The sequence below is a fragment of the Geotrypetes seraphini genome, chromosome 6 (genome assembly GCF_902459505.1).
Source record: "Geotrypetes seraphini chromosome 6, aGeoSer1.1, whole genome shotgun sequence".
Lineage (NCBI taxonomy): Eukaryota > Metazoa > Chordata > Amphibia > Gymnophiona > Dermophiidae > Geotrypetes > Geotrypetes seraphini.
This window is the reverse complement of record NC_047089.1, coordinates 65,332,750-65,339,347: the sequence shown is the minus strand read 5'-3', so window position 1 is coordinate 65,339,347 and position 6,598 is coordinate 65,332,750.

The window sequence follows — 6,598 nt, the reverse complement described above, 5'->3', positions numbered from 1 at the left end:
ACAAAACCACGCAAGAGGTTTATAGCGCAGGTTGGCACGTTGAATGCTCTGCGCTGCTCGCACGCTGGCCAACGCTAAAAACCTCTTGTGCGGTTTTGTAAAAGAAGGGGGGGGGCGTTTAATTTGCTAATTTGTGCTAAATTGGCAATAAGTACCAATAATTAACCTTAACAAGCTTTAATTGGCACTAATTTATAGTTATGTTTTCATCAGACATAATTTTCTGTTCTATACAGTTTGTGGCGTGTCCAAAATCTATCACAAGCAACTGCGAGGGGGTGTGAACCTAGGAGGAGCATGGGTAGGCCGAGGTTGCCTCAAGCAGTTACATGCACTAGTTATAGAATATTAGCATTTGCGCACCTAACTGCCTACAGTTTACACCAGTCATCGAGTTGGCATAAGTGTTCGCTCCCAAAATTAGGACATAACTGTATGCTTACACTCTGTTCTATAATAGTAATTATGCATGCAATTACTGTTATAGAATTTGCGCTTAGTGCGCATCGACCGGGCACCTCAGTTTAGGCAACCTTTATAGAATTACCCCCCACAGAATGAACAGTTTCATAAAATTCCATTTGTATTCCTGAAATAATTGTTTCCAACATAAATGCTGTTGAGAATCACCCTCCAGGACAGGGGTGTCAAAGTCCCTCCTGGAGGGCCGCAATCCAGTCGGGTTTTCAGGATTTCCCCAATGAATATGCATGAGATCTATTTGCATGCACTGCTTTCATTGTATGCTAATAGATCTCATGCATATTCATTGGGGAAATCCTAAAAACCCGACTGGATTGCGGCCCTCCAGGAGGGACTTTGACACCCCTGATCTAGGGCAATGGCCTTCATTAATTTTTAAGCTGGAGCCACTTTAATAAGCTTTAGCAGAGCCAACAAATATCTTCCCATGTGGGGCCATGGCACTACTGGCCAGTGTGTGTCAATGACATCCAACCTCACCAGCCCCCCCCCCTCACTGGGGGGAGGGATTTCCATCAAGATTGTGAGCATTTCCCAAAGTCATTCTTCTTTTGTCTATTGAGAAGCGCCTTGACATTCAAAACCTGTGGTTTTTCTCCCCGCCTATTTTCCCCTTTCTGTTCTGAGCCTGAGACACTGAAGCAGAACCCCCCATCCCCCCACCCCCCAGAAAGTCAAAAGAGGCCACCCCAGAGGTCTCTGGGCACCGCCATTGGCACTCGGGCCTTGCAATGAAGAATCCTGCTCTAGGAGGTTAGTTCTATAACAGGGTGAATGTTAGGAGCCTTTGCTATAAAGCAAGAGATAGGCACCTACATTCCATTGCAAGAGAGTGTGGTGTAGTGGTTAGAGCTACAGCCTCAGTACCCTGAGGTTGTGGGTTCAACCCCCCCCCCCCCACTGCTCCTTGCGACCCTGGGTAAAGTCAATTAATCCTCCATTGCCTCCAGGTACATTACATAGATTGTGAGCCTGCCGCGACAGATAGGGAAAATGCTTGAATTCCTTATTTGTAACCTGTTTTGAGCTCCTTTGGGAAGAAAGGCTAAAAAAAATAAAATAAACTGGTATAACTGAGTATCTACATTCAAGTACAAGCACCTAAGTGTGGCAGGTACCTGTGTAAATTACAGTAGTCTAAAAGTTAGATGTGTAAGTGGGAGCTACTCCTATGTACCACTCCTATGTACAACCTCCTTCCAAACAATAAAAATGAAAAACTGTGGATGTGGATGTTCTGAAACATGATTTATTATTTGCTCTTTGCTATAAAAACATAAAAATACAAATATAAGTCCAAATATATAGTACACATGTTTCGGTGAACACGCCTTCCTCAGGGGTCCAGATGATATAGGGTATTCAGATAAAAACGTGGACTAAAAACAGTGTATGTGTCTTTGAGCAGATAACCAAAATAGCTGTGGAACCACCAAAATGGTGCAAAGAATATTTGCATTTTTATGTTTTTATTGCAAAGAGCGAATAATAAATCATCTTTCAGAACATCCACATCGACAGTTTTTCGTTTTCATCGTTTGGATTGTTCTCACATCTCCTTCCCAAACCACACTATTGAGGCAGTTCTACAAATTGGTGCCAAGATGCAGGCATCACGATAGCACCAAGTCTATAACAGATTCAGAGTGTGCCCTTTGAAGTTATGAAATTTAGGTGCACTTAAATGCTTGTTGATGCCAAATATTGACCCTTAACACCTAATTGGCTAATTAGTTTACATGCAGGTCTGTGATTCATGCCAAATTTGTGCCCCCAACTTTGGCCGGCCTACACAGAATCAGGAATGTGTGTGCCTAAATGTTAGTGCAAAGATTATAGAATTAAGGAACAGCAAAGCAAGGTGGTGATTCCAAAATAATAATAGAACTGGAACAAGTTAGTTTGTAATATTGTATATTCTGGTGGTCATGCTGTCATGCTGAGCTGGGTTTTTTTTTCTGATTACCGGCTGCGGCTGCATTTTGTTACCTTTTAAGTTTCCAGAGAATTACTCTCGTAGAACTTTTGGTATTTTTAGTCTGTGGTTGTATGCAGCATTCTTTTCTCTATCAGTTTGAATGTGTGACCCCTCCTGATGCAGGCAATTTCTTGCCGAAACACAGCTGTGTCGAGTCCAGTTACATGTGCTACCAATCACAGGATATATTATAAATAAACTGTTCCAGCTCTATTACTCTATTTTGGAAACACCACCTTGCTTTGGTGTCCCTTACATCTTTCCAAGTGAGGCTGTTCCATCCTTTTTTGTTTTGTATCTAGTTTATAGAATTGCTCTTCAGGCGGCTAAATATACCTGTTATGTTTGGTCAGTGCCAAACAGCAGTGTTGAATAGCAGCATATACCTTTTGAAACTGTAAGGTATGCACAGACATCTACAGTAACCAGTGGTGTAGCAAGGGTAGGAGCGCCTAGGGAAATGTGGCCCCCACGGATGCTCCTCTCTGTCCCCTGCTCCTTATACGCCCCCATCTCCTTCCCCCCCTTCCCCATACCTCTAAATCTTCGCCAGCATGAGTAGCTTGTCTGGCCTGTTGCTTGTGCCGGTGTTGACTTTCCCTCTGATGTCATTTCCTGGCCTCATGACCAGGAAGTGATTTCAGAGGGGAGCCAGGCTGGAGGAAGCAGCAGGCCTGAGAAGTTGCCTTTGCTGGCGAAGATTTAAAGAGGTACATGGGGTGGGAAGGGAGGGCACGAGCATGGGAACTGAGGGCAGAGAGGTGCTGGTGCCTTCCCCACTCCCCTCCTCCCATTGCTACACCACTGACAGTAACTTACGCCCTCCCACTTCCCTCAAATGCTACATTTTTCTTTTGTATGGCCACATTTTTAGGCATTATGAAAGTACATGTATCGGCAGGTGCCTGACAATTCACTTCAGGTCAGCCAAGAGCGGTTTATTTATATTTTCAATTCTGCAAGAGGCAATGCAGTCTTTCAAAATGATTAGTGTCATATCTGTAGTGGTTTACTATCTCTGCAAACATCAGTTTGAACACTAACGAAGACTATCTCTGCATCAGTAGTGAGACAGCATTGCTGTTGAGATAGAGGCATCTTCTACTTATACATATTCATAATGGTATGCTATCACTATGCATGAAATACAGTACTATACAATATTAAATAAACTAGGAAAGCTAATGAAAAGTCCTTGTCAAAATACAGTAGCTTTTATGATTCTAAGATAAATGCAGGGTGGAAATGTAAAGTTATAGACAATAAATAAGAGCCCTTTGCATTGTCATTACATCACAAATAATTTTCTAACACATTATATCACAAAAAGTAAATTATTCCTGTCTAGAAATACAATAAATCAGAAGGTTTCAGTACTTTGGATATGAAATGCTTTTAGAAACAGAAATGATGTCAGGTAAAGATTATAAGACCTATACAATAAATGTTTGTGTGCATATAAAAGTTGTTTTGCCTGTGCAACCCCCCCCCCAAAAAAAAACAAACAACCAACAAAAACAAAACCCACAAACATACGATACAGTAAAACTTTGTCTTACAAACTAAAATAGTCCCCCAACGTGTTTGCAGAAACACAGTAAATTTAGGCATGTCAATATCCAAAACCAAATATCAGCATAGTTGGAACTGCTGTACGGATTTTGCATAGATGTCAAGTTATGCAATTCCAGGATGCAGATTTTTTATTGGCTAATCCAGAACTTACATTCCAAAGCAGTGTGAGATATGCAATACCTGATTCTATTCATTGAAATTAAAGCTCAAGTCCCAGAGCTCAAGTACCAGAGCCTGGAACCGGGTAACAAAAAGCAAAGTTTTATGGAAATAACAGACATTTTCTGTACTTTGTAGGCATGAGTGAGGCAGAACAAGAAGACCCAATATTCCACAGGAAAAGGAGCAACCCAAGTAAAAACAGACTGTCCAAGTAAAAACACAATGTTCTTGACTATCTTTTTATTTCTTCCAATAGTCGTCAAACAATATTAAAAACTTGTCCACATTGATTGTATTGAAATGAAATGGACCCGACATGGGCCGTGTTTTGGCTGAAAAGCCTTCCTCAAGGGTCCAATCATAAACAATGTGTTTATGAATTGTGGAACTGATTTTCCAAATGACGAAAACACAATGTGGAGAAAAAACGAAAGCTGGTGCTAATGCACAGTTGTGGACAAGTTTTTAATACTGTTTGAAGAGTTACGGAAGAAATAAAAAGATAGTCAAGAACACTGTGTCTTCCACAGTTTGTTTTTACTTTGTAGGCATGAGCAATTAGGAAATTACACTTACTGCCCAGGAACAAAAATCATGTTACATAGTGTATTCAACAGCATTAAAAGATATCTTACAGGTGGCTGGTAATTATCCAGATAGTGGACTGCCTATCACTGGGATTGGGTTAGATCAGTGGTCTCAAACTTAAACCCTTTGTAGGGCCACATTTTGGATTTGTAGGTACTTGAAGGGCCTCAGAAAAAATAGTGAATATCTTTTTAAAGAAATGAGAATTTTGCATGAGGTAAAACATTTTATAGTTTATAAATCTTTCCTTTTGGCTAAGTCTTAATAATAATATTGTAATTTATAGCTAAAGAGACATATGTTCAAGAAACTGTTTTGTGATTATGATAAACATACCGAGGGCCTCAAAATAGTACTTGGCGGGCCGCATGTGGCCCCCGGGCCGCAGGTTTGAGACCACTGGGTTAGATCCATTTGCAGTGCTGTATATAGGTGAAATATTTAAACAACCTCAAATGTGAATATCAACCCGAGTGTGTAAGCATGTAATGAGGACACATCATTTGCAAACAAGGCGTTAGTCAACTGATAGAGCTGTTATCTTCTAAGTCCACAAATTATTGTTCACCTACTAATGCTAAACTTTTAGCAACTACCTTTGAGCCAGTCATTACATTATGAGCATTTGGAAATTTGAACGCTAGGTGTCAATTTTAGAATTGCAGGATACATTAAAGGCATGCACAGGTTTTTCCTGTGCACATTTCGGTGATTTTTCAAAATGAAAGTATGCACAGAATTTGATTTTGCCAGAATTTATCCTGGAGGATTTTACAGTAGGTAAATAAATCATAGCTTCTGATGCATCCACGTTCATAAACTTTTCTATTCTGGATAATTCGAAGAGTTTAGGGCGTACATGGCATGACGATGCCGGGCACCTCCCTTCCTACACCACTACAAGAGGGCACTCCGTTAAACTTCACATTAAGGGTCCTCGGTACACATTCCACCATAGCCTCCTTTGCCACCCCTATAGCCTTTATGCCAGCTGGTATCACCTATATGTCAGTATCTTAGGGTTTTGGTGGGCTCATACTTTCCACAACAAGTGTAGTGGTTAGGGTGGGATATGAGCCTGGGTCCCCTTCTCTGCAGTCCACTGCACTGACCACTAGGTTACTCCAGACATTCTGCAATAATCAGACTGGCCATTATATCCGCTGCTGTCATAGAGACAGATATATATATATATATATATATATTTATTTATATATACTGTTTTTTTACATCTTTGAGGGGTTGGAGTGGGTCATTGACCCCATGGGGAAGTGTGGGAGAGATAATGCCTTCATATATCCACTGGTCATCTGGTTGGTTTAGGCATCTTTTTTGACACGTATTCCTTTTTAAAACAGGTCTAGCCCCGAACATATAAATAGTACCTTGGACATTTTGTAAAATGTTTGATTATTGCTGCAGAACATCCAAGTCCTAAGTGTCAGCATAGATATCGCTAACATTCAGCATTTTTAGTTGGCATTACTTATGTCAGCGAAGGCCTATGGGAAATTATATCAATCTGACTCTGGCATGTGAATGCAGATAGACCCTGAGGGCAGGGAGACTGTTTTAAGTAGCCCTGATTGATATGTTTTAAGTAGCCCTGATTGAATCATGATTAGCTAAAAGGTGTTAATGTCTGATTAAGAGGGTGCTTAAGACAATGGGTCCAGGTGCACAGATCAAGAAGATAGGCTGCTTGAATGGGACAAAGAAGCCAGAGACTAATCCCATCTACCATGCCTGCAAGTATCACACCCTCCTTATCAATTAAATTAACCATTGTTTCAAACAGTTTACAAATTCTAA